Source organism: Bidens hawaiensis, unplaced genomic scaffold (genome assembly GCF_021521415.1).
Source record: "Bidens hawaiensis isolate Kalapana, Puna unplaced genomic scaffold, B.hawaiensis_p1.1 tig00055699_1, whole genome shotgun sequence".
In the NCBI taxonomy this organism is placed as follows: domain Eukaryota; kingdom Viridiplantae; phylum Streptophyta; class Magnoliopsida; order Asterales; family Asteraceae; genus Bidens; species Bidens hawaiensis.
In genome coordinates, this window is record NW_027500024.1 from 40824 (window position 1) to 55860 (window position 15037).

Consider the following 15037-nt stretch of genomic DNA (forward strand, 5'->3'; position numbering starts at 1 on the left):
ATCGAGCTGAAAGTTCATTTAAAATGAATTTTTTGCTATGATAATATATTGACTATTATCGTTATGTTGAAATTCATTAAAAATGAATTTTCAGTTTGTCACACATAAATCACAAGTGGAAGGGGCGGGTTTTTAATAAAATTTGAAGTTTAAATGGATAACTGTAGTTGACTATTTCAAAACCCTAATCCCATCGTCTTTTGGTTGCGCTCCCTGGTTCGAAATTTGCTCTCAATCACGTATTATGATATGCCATATCTGAGTTTTATCCGGTTGAATATTTGGAGAACCATCAAATAATTTTAATTTGAAAGTGTATACGACTCTCAAGTAATCAAGGCTTCAGTTATGAAATTCCCCAACACAACCTTCTCAATCAATGTTAGAGTGTGCTAGGAGAGGAGAATTCGATAAGGCTTGTAGCCACGTCCCATGATCTACGGTGCATAGGATGCGATTGAACGCATTTAAGTGTGCTTTCCTATGATAACACATATACAACAAACACGTTAAATTGCATGCAATGCTTAAACTAGTGAAAGTTTAGTATTGTAGAGCACCATGAAGATTATGGTACAACTAGTAGTCTTGAAAGACTAACCTAGTTTGTGTCAACAAGATAAGTGGACAGTTTGTAGTTAAACATCCTTACATGCTCTAACTTTTCTCAATCCTACTGTTTTTTAGATAGAAAAACGCATTCTCTATTACAAGCCAAAACAGGATCTCAGTCTTTATTGGCGTTTATCCTTAACATCCTCTAGTCTTAATTACCATAATACACTTATGAAAATATGCTAGCTAACGTTGTGAATAACGTTGACATGCTTCAAATGATTTTCTTAAACCATTAAGACACAATCATCAATAGATTTCAACAACCCAGTAGACCCCATCCTAAGTCATCGCAACTAAACATACACATACCCATTCTGAGCAATTACATGTCCTTATTTAATATAAGGTGACGTAACACAAAGTGTACTTCTTTCAGCATCGAATTATCCTCGTATTTGCTTAAAACTCCATGCAAATTCAATGTATTCGGTACTTATTTGAGTTACTTGTGAATCTGCAAGTCTGGGCGCCCGCCCGACAAAGAAATGACGAAAAGATGGGGCTTTTAGGACAAAAATCAAGAATATGCCAAAAGTGCATGACCATGCACTACCATGCACTTTATTTGCACCATCGTGATAGTGCACTACCGTGCACTTTCCGGGCACGACCGTGCACCTCTCCGAGAACAAGATAGATCAAGCATGATGGTGCACGAGACAGTGCCGGACAAGCACGGTCGCACTTTTTGTGCATGACTGTGCACTTTTTATGCATGACCGTGCACTTTTTATGAAAACTGCAAATCTAGTCGGCAGAAAGTGAAACATAGACTTACTAAATCGGGCCACGACCGTACACTATGTCCAGACAGCTTATAAACATTTATTTCTCATAATTTGTTTGGCGTGGAGCCTTGGTGATTCTCTTTCAACCATTGAAGAAAATTTATTGTGTTTCCTTGAGAGTTTTAAGGCTTCCACCATCCTCAAGATTCTTCATTCCACTCTTCAATCCCTGTTGATCTTAGTTTTCAATTCTTTGTTCTTGAACATGTTTTGTAAGCTTATTTCTAGTTTGATTATAGTTGTATCAAGCCTTATGGGCTAAATACTCTTGTTACTTAGATTATGTTGAAGCTTTTACTTATGTGATAATTATCTATGCATGATTTTGGCAATTTTGATGTTCTTCAAGTTAAATAATGAGTTCTTGAGTAGAAATTAATGGTTGAAATGCTTGTTATTTTACATAGTCTTGTTAATTTGATAGATGCTTGATCATATTATGTTGGAAAACCATGTGTTGAGTGTTTGTTTATAAACTTTGTTTGTGTATGCTTGCTTAGTTTATACCATTATGTTAGGAATGACTAGTGGAAATTAACTTGGTTATGAGATTTTAGCAAGTATGGAAACCTATCACTTAATATTGGAAAATTGTATGGTGATAACATGATTTTTGATTTAGTTAATGTTTGCTAGAGGTTGAGGCCACAATCCTTGGTTTATATTTGCTAGTTGAAAGATTTATGTGTTGAGTTTGGTCTCTTGAGCTCGTTTATTTTTACATGATTTTAGGTGGTTAGGGTGTTGTTTTCATGCTAGCTTTCCTTTGATTATGAGATTTGGTAGTTTTGACAAACTTGCTAATATGTGGTTACAAACTTGCATGAATGCTCATCATGATGTTTTTATGCTAGTATTAGGTCACCTTGATTGAAATCTAATATTTATTTTTATCTTAATTCATAATGTTTTGTCATTATCATTGTCATTTATATCACCAGTTTAAGTGGATGCATGGTCTAGGTAACTTTGTTGGATTGATTGTTTCTTATGTTTTTACATGCTTTTTGCCATTGTATTCTTGTTTAGTTAGTTAAAAATTAAATCTGAGATTTACTTGTTCGGTTAATCATTTACAAAGATATAGTACTAGAAAGTTGCCGTGTCCATGGATTGATACTCGGTTCTTACACTTTATTACAAATGATAGGTGCACTTGTCTTTTGTGTGTGGTTTAGTTGTTAGTGAAAACTTATTTTAAAACCCGATTTATGTGGAACTTTTATTAAAATTTATATATATATATATATACACACACTCACGTCATAAGGTTTGCATGTTACAGTATGCCTACCGTATGCCATGTATGTAAGGATACATACACACGTGTATTTTAGCATGAGTGTTTAGTTACTACTAGTTTGAGGCCCGTGTACTACACGGGTAATTGTTGAAAATTTTAAACTTTTACCATTAAGTGAAATACATTTAAGAAATTGATTATATATTGTTAATACGGTTACAATTAAATTAAAATTACATAAATTACATAACTAAGATTAAACAAATATGTTACAAATAGGTAAAGACTTCATTTAACACTACATTTGTAATTGTATTAGCAAGTATACATTGTTTATCAAAAATCAAAATCTTTAGTCCATGTCTGCTTGTAGCTATTAATAAAGTAACATATAGGCCTGCTTATAACTCTTGATATAACCATATATAGTTGTCCGTGTGACGAAAAAAGGTTCTCCAAGTATATACCAACTCTAGATAAATGATAATACATATCTATGATACTAATAAAAAATATTCATACACATAAAATATCATGTCATTTGAGAATATCTGCTCATATTTATAAAAAAACATGATTATCTCAAAAACCATATACCTGAACTTTGATGATATAATCATCCCTAGAATTTTTACGATTTAAAATTGATTGATCATGATAAAGTTGTTGTTATTAATATTCTGTGTATGACAAATGTTTTAATTAACTTTATACTTTACAATTAATAATTGTATAATCAAGCAAAATAAAAACCGAAAATTTAAATATAACAAAATGATTTGTTTGTTTCATATGAATGTAATTGCCAGTTAAATGAAAAATACATACTAACATTAAAACCATGTTCAAATAATACTGATACATACTAACATTAAAACCATGTTCAAATAATAGTGATTATTCTGAGTTAGAAGAATATTATAAGACTTAAAGTTGCATAAAGTGAATGTAGTGATTCTTATATATAATCGATGAAAGTAGGGCTGTCACTTTTACCCGTAACATGAAACCCAACCCAAGAAAACCCGTACCTGAACCCAAACTAACCCGACCCGAGAAACTCGAACCCAAGAAAATACTAACCAGAACCTGAACCGAAGTAATTCGGGTTGGTTCTTGGGTCCGAGTTCTAGGTTTCGGGTCAACCTAATAACTTTTAGTTTTAAAATCATATGTATTTTTAGGTATTAAAAGCTAAGTTTTAGCCGCTGACATTATCAGAATTTAGTCTAAGTTTATTGTTCTCATTCCACATATTATGAATCGAATTTTTGTTGTTTATTATTTTGAATATAAACCATAATAAATACTAACGACTAATCGCCTCTTGTCAATCCATATGAAGAATACTTATTATATGTAGTAACGAATTTAGTTGGAATAAACCTATAATTTTAATGTCACATATTGAAATAACTTAAAAGATAAGGACCATATATGAAAATTGGTTAGAAAAAGGTGAGGAGGGCTATGGCATTGACAAGTGGTAAAAGTGGTAGGCTTTTATTTGAAGTGATAGATTGTGTGTCCATATGTGTGAAGGATTTGTTCCAATCCTTTGTAAATATTTTCTAACTCTTTAAATATAGATAACGTGCCCATGGTCTTAAAAGAGTAAAACAACTTGTAAAAGATATAGCTTATTCACCTTGTCAATCCTTAATAAACATGATTTTTTCTGATACCTGATTATCATATTTGATATATAATAATGTGTTTTATACTTTTATATCAATTATAGGATCTAGCTTTAGACCTTTATTGGGTCTAATTTACAATTTCAAATCTTTCTTTAAAACAATTACTACTGTTTATAGTTAAAACCTCTACAAAATATTCTCTTTACGTTGATATGTTGGAATCAACACTTGTTTTTATAGGTGTTTTAAGCTCATATTTGATTTTATTTTGCTTTAAATTCGGTATAAATAAGTAATGCAATATTCAAGTGATTTACAAGTTTTGATGGAAAAGAAGCAAGTTTGGACATTGTGGATATCAAGATTCAGAAGGTCGGAAAGAGATGCACGAGATTGCCCATGTGCGGCCTATGCAGATTTCAATGCGCACGGCTCGTGCCTTAATAATCGATTACTTGTTGAAACAGGCAGAATGCATGCCCATTTAGACACATATTGACCGTATGCATCAAGGCATGTATGGGCCATACGTTTGCTGAGTTAGCATTAAACGCTTATATATAAACCCTCAGCCGTCATTCGTGAGAGAAATCAAGGTTCAGAGGTGACTGTGGAAGATGAAAACGCATCATTAAGCTGGTTTTGAAAATCATAATCAGTTGAGATAGCCGAGGATTAGGGATGCAAACGAGTCGAGCCCGGGCTCGAGCTCGGCTCGATTATTATATATTAATTAATTTTTATATATTTTTAATCATTTTTATATATTTTGGAAAAACTTTTAACGAGCCTAAGCTCAGCTTGAGCTCATGAAGTACCTTAAACGAGGTAAAACTCGGCTCGAGCTCGGTTGTGCAATGTAAAATTAATACATAAAAGTTGAAAAGCGGGAAATCTTAAAAAATACACAAGACTCATTAAGGCTTGACAAGCCTAAACGAGCTTTCATACAAGGCTCGATAACTAAACTAGCTTTATTGAGACCTGGGCTCGAATCGAGCTTGAAAAAGCTCGGCTTATTTTGAGTTTTTCTATCAATACGAGCTTGAGTAGGTCGCGAGCATCTTGGCTCGTTTGCCCCCTACCGAGATCAAATATCTAAGCTCTGAATACGCTTATGCTTGTCTTTTTTGTTCTAACCCCTCTCTCTCTCTCTCCCTCTTTATTTTTTTTTTGTTTTTGTTTTATGAACTATTAAACTATGAAGTATTTCATATTTATGTTTATCACGTCCTACCAAAAGTCTTAGAAACTGTATATATGAGATGCTCATGGATTGATTTGATATTTTGAATGTTTGATTTATTTATGTGGTGTGATTTCAAATGTTTGTTATGATAATATTATGATGTGTATGATTGCATGTGATTATTGATTATTCAATTGAGTTGTGTGATTAGATCATTCATTCAATGAAGTTATGTGTCACACCCCGGTCGTAATGGCGGAAAACCGAGGCGTGGCGACTAGGTCGTGATTGATTGAGCACAATAGTATAAAAGTCTAAATGCATAAACATAACCAAACTGTCAAATATTACATCATCCAGGTAACATGAAACAAATTGTTTCATGTTACCTGGATGATGTAATATTTGACAGTTTGGTTATGTTTATGCATTTAGACTTTTATACTATTGTGCTCAATCAATCACGACCTAGTCGCCACGCCTCGGTTTTCCGCCATTACGACCGGGGTGTGACAGATTGGTATCAGAGCCAATGGTTATAGGGAATTAGGAAACCGACCTAGACTATAACCTAGGACCCTTAACTCTAGATAATTCATGCATCACTATCACACGCCCACACTTATGTGCTTGCTATGTGCTTATGTGCTGCATCTTTAATTGTGTCTATCGTAGCGATGTATTCTTTGGCTATTCCTTATCCTGTTATTCTTATTCCCGGTATCATTCTTGCGCGTTCTTTTTCTTTTTCAGAATGCCTCCTCGTCGCTCGTCCGTTAATGCTGACCCTGCTGACCTCGCTGCCATCATAGCGCAGCAAATTGCAGCAGTTCTTCCGGGTCTGGTTAACAACCTAAGGCAAGAAGGAACCTCGGGTGCGCCACAAGCCCCAGAACCGAATCCTACTCTTCAGGCCGACAGGCTCTATAAGGCTTTTACTAACACTGGGCCTACGAGCTTTAATGGATCCGAGGGAGCTGCTGGTCTTCTCCAGTGGTTCGAGAAAGTCGAAGCTTCATTCAACATGTGCTCTTGCCCGGATGAACTCAGGGTCAAATTCGCGGCGAGTATGTTCCACAAACGGGCTCTCACGTGGTGGAATATCGAGATTAGAACCAGGGGGCGAGACGCGGTCTTAGCCTTGCCCTGGGCCGAGTTTGTTGAGCTAGTCACGCAGGAGTTCGTTCCGAGAACCGAACTCCAGAAATTGGAGGCTGAGTTTAGGGCGCACACGATGAAGGGCGCCGATCACATGAAGTACACGGAGAGATTTCATGAACTCTCCCTATTGGTGCCCCACATGGTTACCCCAGCTTCACGCGCTGTCGAGCAATACATCAGCGGTCTTCCGGACTCTATGAGGGGCATTGCGGTTGCAGTTGACCCCACTACACTTAAGGCAGTGATCGATCTCACTGCCCGTTTGACCAGGGAACAGCTCAGGTCCGGTGTTTTGCATCAGGATAAGGGCAAATCTTCCGATGGGAAAGCGAAAAAGGGGAACAATAGGAAGCGGAAAGCGACCTACTTAACTGCGATCACTGGTGCTACGCCTATCAACTCCATGGCCCCCGTTTCAGCCGCAACAGTTCAGGGAAGACCGAGAAAGGAATATACTGGGCCGCATCCCAAGTGCAACTTATGTTCTTATCATCACCCAACAAGTGAGTTGTGCCGCAAGTGCACAAATTGTGGACGATTCGGACACCTGGTGGAGCGCTGCAGGAGTCCTGGCAACCAATTGGCTGTGGGGAATGCTAACCCTCAGCCTAACCCTGCTCGAGGCTGCTTCGAGTGTGGCGCGATGGACCATTACAGAAATCGATGCCCTCGCGTCACCAACGTTCCTCCGGCTCGCGGGAGGGCCTTCACCATTGGAGCTGCCGAAGCACGCCAAAACCCCGATGTTATTACTGGTACGTTTACTCTTAACAACAATTGGGTGTCTGTCCTATTTGATACAGGAGCTGATAGGAGTTTTGTCTCTTGCGAATTGGTTCCTTTGCTGAAATTAAAAATTTCCGAGTTGGAACCTGCCTTGGTTGTTGAACTTGCTAGTGGAGAGTCCACACAAGTGAGGTCTGTCATTCGATATTGCACCCTTACTCTTGTCACCACATCGTTCAGTATTGACCTTATACCTTTTCGTCTTGGAAGCTTCGATCTAGTTGTGGGAATGGACTGGCTGTCTAGCAATCGCGCGGAAGTAATCTGCGCCGAGAAACTTATTCGTATCCCTCTGTCTTCTGGTGAAATTCTAACCATTCAAGGGGATAGGTCGGGTGGATGCCTAAGAATCGTTTCTTGCTTAAAAGCCAGTCGGTACCTTCAAAAGAAGTATCCCGCATTTCTAGCCCGTGTTACTCTCAAGGAATCCAAAGTCAAGAGACTGCAGGACTTCCCTGTCGTACGTGAATTTTCTGATGTTTTTCCCGATGAGCTGCCTGGACTTCCTCCTAGCAGGCAGGTGGAATTTCGTATCGATCTTATTCCTGGTGCTCTCCCTGTTGCTAAGTCTCCTTATCGTCTAGCTCCGCTGGAACTTCAAGAATTATCGAATCAGCTTCAAGAACTTCTTGGCAAGGGATTCATTCGCCCTAGCTCGTCTCCATGGGGAGCCCCAGTACTCTTCGTCAAAAAGAAGGATGGGACTTTCCGTATGTGCATTGACTATCGGGAGCTTAATAAACTGACCATCAAAAACCGGTACCCGTTACCGAGAATTGATGATCTCTTTGATCAGCTTCAGGGTGCTACGTTTTTCTCTAAGATCGATCTGCGTTCTGGTTACCATCAATTGCGTGTTCTGGAAGAGGATATCCCGAAAACTGCGTTCCGAACTCGTTACGGTCATTACGAGTTCATGGTTATGCCTTTTGGAATGACCAATGCCCCCGCCATTTTCATGGATCTGATGAATCGCGTTTGCCGTCCATATCTCGACCAGTTTGTCATTGTTTTCATAGACGATATTCTCATTTATTCTCGTTCGAGGACCGATCATGAGCTTCATCTCAGGCTTATTTTGGAGCTTCTCAGGAAGGAACAACTATATGCCAAGCTCTCCAAGTGCGAATTTTGGCTAAAGGAAGTTCAATTCTTGGGACATGTTATCAATGTCGACGGCATACACGTCGACCCTGCCAAGGTAGAAGCCATCAGAAATTGGGTAGCGCCTAAAACACCTACCGAAATCCGTTCATTTCTTGGATTGGCTGGTTACTACCGCCGATTTATCTCAAACTTCTCCAGGATTGCCTTGCCTTTGACCACTCTGACTCAGAAGGGAGAACCCTTCGTGTGGGGACGAGATCAAGAGGAAGCCTTCCAAACTCTGAAGAATAAACTTTGCCGTGCACCGATTCTATCGCTTCCGGAAGGTGACGATGACTTTACCGTTTATTGCGATGCTTCAAATCAAGGCCTCGGTTGCGTTTTAATGCAACGAGGGAAGGTCATCGCTTACGCTTCTCGACAACTCAAGGTGCACGAAAAGAACTACGCCACGCATGACCTCGAGTTGGGTGCTGTGGTGTTTGCCTTAAAAATCTGGAGACACTACCTGTACGGCACGAAGTGTGTCATCTATACCGACCACAAGAGCTTACAGCACATCCTCCATCAGAAAGAGTTGAACATGAGGCAGCGACGCTGGGTCGAACTTCTCAGCGATTACGATTGTGAAATCCGCTACCACCCGGGAAAGGCTAATGTGGTGGCTGACGCATTGAGTCGTAAAGAAAGGACCCAGCTGCACTCTATTCGAATTCAATCCAATCTTCCCTCCTTAATTCGCGAAGCTCAGAATCAGGCGCTTGTGAATGGAGATCTCAAGGGCGTTTTGTCGTGTGGAGCCGAACAGAAATTCGAAACCAAGTTGGACGGCATCCTCTATTTTCTTGATCGAGCATGGATCCCAAACTCTGAGCCTCTTCGAACGCTTATTCTAAGTGAAGCCCACAAGTCCAGATACTCGATTCATCCCGGCAGCAGCAAAATGTATCAAGATCTTAAACCTCATTATTGGTGGCCCGGGATGAAGAAAGACATCGCTTTATACGTGATGAGATGTTTGACTTGTTCGCGAGTCAAGACAGAGCATCGAAGGCCGTCTGGGCTGCTTCAGCAACCTATTATTCCTCAGTGGAAGTGGGAAGAGTTAGCTATGGATTTCATCACCAAGCTACCGCGGACGCCTAGCGGTCATGACTCAATTTGGGTTATTGTGGACATTCTAACTAAATCCGCTCACTTTATCCCGGTTCGTGAGGACTACACTACGGAAAAGTTGGCGCGGATATACATTCGTGAGATCGTTTCCCGTCATGGTGTGCCTAAGGGCATTACGTCTGATCGCGACAGCAGTTTTTCTTCCAGGTTCTGGAAATCTTTGCAAAAGGCCTTTGGGACAAGTGTGAAGCTTAGCTCTTCCTATCATCCAGAAACTGATGGGCAGAGCGAGAGGACCATACAAACCCTAGAGGACATGTTGAGAGCTTGTATCCTTGAATTCGGTAATAGTTGGGAAGCTCATCTGCCGCTGGCAGAATTTTCTTACAACAATAGTTACCACTCTTCTATTAAATGCGCGCCGTTTGAAGCTCTTTACGGTCGCAAGTGTCGCTCACCCTTGTGTTGGTCCGAGACCGGGGATTCACAGATCATCGGCCCGGAACTAATACAGGAAACAACCGATCAAATCGCTATCATTCAACAGCGACTCAAAGACGCCCGTTGTCGGCATAAGTACTACGCAGACAAACGACGCAAGCCACTCGAGTTTCAAGTTGGTGACCGTGTTCTGCTGAAAGTTTCCCCCTGGAAGGGCGTAGTCCGTTTCGGGAAGAAGGGAAAGTTCGCTCCTAGGTATGTTGGACCATTCAAAATCCTTGAAAGAATCGGACCAGTTGCCTATCGTCTTGAGCTGCCGCCGGAACTCGGTAGAGTTCACAATGTTTTTCATGTTTCGCAGTTAAAGAAGTGTCTTGTTGACGAGGCCCTTCTCATTCCCGTCGACGAGGTTCGAATTAACGACAATCTGCTTTTTGTTGAAGAACCCGTCGAAATCTTGGATCGCGAGGTCAAGAAGACCAAGCGTAGCCGCATACCGCTTGTGAATGTTCGATGGAATAACAAACGCGGACCCGAGTTTACATGGGAACGCGAAGATCAAATGAAGGAGAAATACCCTCATCTGTTCTCTTAGTCTCTATTCTTGTAATCTATTGTCTAGAAGTCAATATAACATTTGCAGCATGTATCAAATAATTGTGTTATTCAATGAATATCGTGTTGCCTTATTATGCTTATAAGTATTCTTTTATTTGCATCCACAAATTTGGCTACTCAGGGCTCATGCTGGGAGCACAAGTCATATCTACTCAATCATATGAATTTTGGGGAAATTTATACATTATTTAAGCCAAAAATTTGTCATTCATTCTTGCATTCATGGAGCATGGTTGTGTGTATGTGTGTGGTGTCGTGTCAAATTTTCTAGCCGCACACAATAGAGCTTATACATTGATACAAGGTGAGCTCGTAATTATAGTCCGGAATATAATTACATCAAGGTCACAGGTGTATACGTGTATAAGCAATATGCTATTGTGTAACTAGAAGTCGTGAACTCAAGGTTCGTGTAGAGAAATATTCGACAAAGGTTGAAGAAGTGGTGGGTTAGCCGCTGGTACACCCTATATATAAACCTCTTCGGCACGAGTTGAATATGTCTGAAGCGAAACCTGGAATTAGGGACTTATAGTTAGCGTGGCAGCTGTGAGACATTGAATTCAAGAATTACCGAGGGTAATATTCGCGGAAGATTGAAGGAGTGGTGGGTTAGCCGCTGGTACACCCTATATATAAACCCCTTCAATCCGAAATGAATATGTCTGATGTAAAGCTTGAGGATGATGCCTTGTAGTGGAAAATAGTGTGTCGTCCTGTGTGTCATTGATCTAATAGGAGTCGAAGGAAACACCCAAGTAAGGTTGAAGGAGTGGTGGGTTAGCCGATGGTACACCCTATATATAAGCCCCTTCGGCTTGATTTGGGTGGTGCCTGAGACGAATATTAGAAGTGGTGGCGCATAGTGGTCATCATGGGATCATGTAATCTTAATCATCGATGCATCAAGTATACTAAAAAGCTAAATTTCGGGACGAAATTCCCCTAAGTTGGGGAGGATGTAACGCCCTGGAATTTGACTGGTAGACAAAAATCAAGGAATCATCGGAAACTATACACTTTGGGGTTCTGGACGATAAGTTCGGAACCCATATCATTGGAGAAATCTGCTTTTATCATTTGAAATGTTTATTTTATAAAACGACATTTACGCCTGGAAAATATTAATTTTTATGCTTTTGAAAAATAAAATGTTCTTATTTAAAAAAAAAAAAAAAAAAAAAAGATTTTAAATAATTATTCGGAAAATGGTTTATAAAAGTTTTGCTGAAAAAGTTTTAGTTTGTTTAAAAACTTATGAACTCGACTAGTCTTGACCCGTCGGTAGCCTAAACCCGAACCCGAGTCACCCGAGTATTTAAGCGGAAAATCAAGTATTCTTACACCATCTCTTTCATTTCCACCAACACTTCCCACCCAAACACTCCCACTTCTAGAGAGAGAGTAGTGAGAGAAAGTCATCCAATCTAAGATTCGAGTCCACCAATCTGTTTATCGTTGTTGTCGGTAAGATCTTCTTGAAAATCATACGTTTTTACAACCAAAACCCGCCCCGAATCGAGCAAAAACTCCGACTTTTGTGTCAAGTGTGTTCTTGGTCAAAAACCGTCATTTTTGGTGTCAAAATGCAAGCTTTTGTGTTTAAAAGTACTAGGAATCGATACCCCTTTCAATCCCGAGCATTTCCATGTCAAAAACTTCGATTTTGGGTCAAAAATCTGGAAAATCTGGAAAACCCGTGGGTATCTCCGTCGCCCAGCTTGAAGGAGTCGAATCAGACTCATTCGATCGAACCAGTCGATCGAATCAGTCCAGTCGATCGAACCAGTCGATCGAATCAGTTCATTCGATCGAATGTGTCGATCGAACCAGTCCAGTCGACCGAATAGGAAAGCAACCGAATGGTCTCCAACTCATTCGACCGAATGAACGTCTGTCTATTCGATCGAATGTGTTTCTATTCGATCGAATGTGTGTCTATTCGATCGAATGTGTTTCTATTCGATCGAATGTGTGTCTATTCGATCGAATGTGTGTCTATTCGATCGAATGTGTTCCTATTCGATCGAATCAGGTCAGAACCAAGCTGTTTCGTCTTTAAAACCTAGTTTTTGCTCGAGATCGTGTAAGGCTTACACTCTTAGACTTAAACTGCGTTGTTAACTTATTATGTCCTTGTCTAGACTTAGAGGATCGACGTTTGACAGCACCCGACCGCCCTAGCAACCACACCTAGTCAACAAGGTGAGTTCATAGCCCCCATTTTTCTTTAAAGCCTTTCAAATCATTGGGGGTGAAAACATGGTAAATGTACACGTTTTGACAAAACACATTTATTCAAACATTACTTATCATAAACACTTGACAAATCTTTTGCAAACAATGAACATTGGGAAAACAAGTAATCATGGCAGGTTACGCGTACCTTAACTTTCTCGGAAGTTGTGTATGCATAATCAAATATTCAGGAGTAAATATGGGAATCACTCAGCGTTTAGGGAACATTGGACGTTTGGAAATCAAAGTCATGTACCCGTTATACTTTATCATGAAAACACATTATTCATTGGTCAGTCTTGTGATCGTGTGAACAGTGGCAATATAGGTCACAATAGTGCATAGGTTTGATCTCCAAGTGGTCGATTGGTAGACAGGCCGTCACTAGATGTGGGATTCTAAAGTGATCGATTTAGAATACACGTGACCTATGGGGTTCTTAAGTGTTCGATTAAGAATCCGAAGGATCTCTTAAGTGTTCGATTAAGGATCCGAAGGATCTCCTAAGTGATCGATTAGGAAATTCAAGAGATACTAAAGTACGCTTTAGAATTCTCTCATGGTACCCAAAGTGATCGATTTGGGTTACCATCAAGGAAATCAAGTAGCATAGTGTGGTCTTGTGTGGGGTCGATGTCAGGTCTTGTGTGATCATTATGCATCATTATCATTTTTCATCATGGCATGGTTACATATGATTCTTGGGTATCTTATACATATATCCTTGATACCGTTCCTCCTGCATGCATGGAAACAATAATTGGAATCTTTATACGAAACTCTTGCAGATTCAGTTGAGATGATAAGCATACCAAGCATAGTAGGATAAGTTGTAGGAGTGGTGGGTTAGCCGATGGTACACCCTATATATAAACCCCTACAACTTAGCCTAGTATGCTTGTGTAGGGCTTATCACTACAGTATTAGTTAACCTATGAATTCACTCATCTACTTTTTGTAGTTGACGTTTTATTACATGTTTTCAGGAAATGAAGCAGGAAGTAGCTAATAGCTGATAGAGGCCTTAGAGAGATGAAGGCTAGGCTAGGAGTTGTTTGGAAACTTGATATTTTGTATTAAAACAATTTGTTTCATGTTACCTGGATGATGTAATATTTGACAGTTTGGTTATGTTTATGCATTTAGACTTTTATACTATTGTGCTCAATCAATCACGACCTAGTCGCCACGCCTCGGTTTTCCGCCATTACGACCGGGGTGTGACATTATGTATGCTAGATTCGATCTATTCTATCTCTAGGTTATATTAGGTTATATTGACGTCTGTTAACTTAGGTAACTTAATAAATAATTGGTAAAACATGTGAGCTAACTATGTGAAGGGTATGAATAAAAGGAGCTGCAAACTAGTTTGGTTTTGTATAAACTTATATGTATGTGGCATATATCTCGTCTTGTAAGAAACCAATTAAGAAGCCTTAAATCTCAAGTGTTCGTAATAAACATGTCTTTATTAAAATAGGTCCTAAGGTGTGTCTATAGCTTTCAATGTCTATTCTAGTGAGATTAACTTAGTTGGGTATTAATCTAACCTAGCATTTCACCTACTGTTGTTAGATTATGTTCTAAAACAATTGCATAGCTAATATCAACATCTTGGTCAATTAATTCTTGACGATTCGATTATGAATGGTTACTTATTTGTCATATATTGCTTCTAAACTATTCATAGTTATATATAACTAGCATTTAGCCCCCCCCCCCCCCCCCCCCGCGTTTCCGGGGCCGGGGGGGGTTTGTAGTAGGACTTTTCAAACAAACGAAAGTACACGTTTTGTAGTAGGACTTTTAAACTACACACGACTGTTGCGGTATGTTAACGCACAAAAATTAAACCGAAACACAAAACATAAAAAATGATAACTAAGTCAACTTAGGACCCGTGTGGTGTGAATGGGCTGTTAAACGTTGAAAATAAACGTAAAAATATTGAACCACACACCCGCGTTGCAGTGTGTTAACTTACAGAATTTAGACCGAAACGTTAAACGTAATAAAATATCAAATAGGAAAATCATTGGGGACCAAAGTTGAAAGCGAAAAGGTGTTGGGATTAAAAATGAATTTTTTT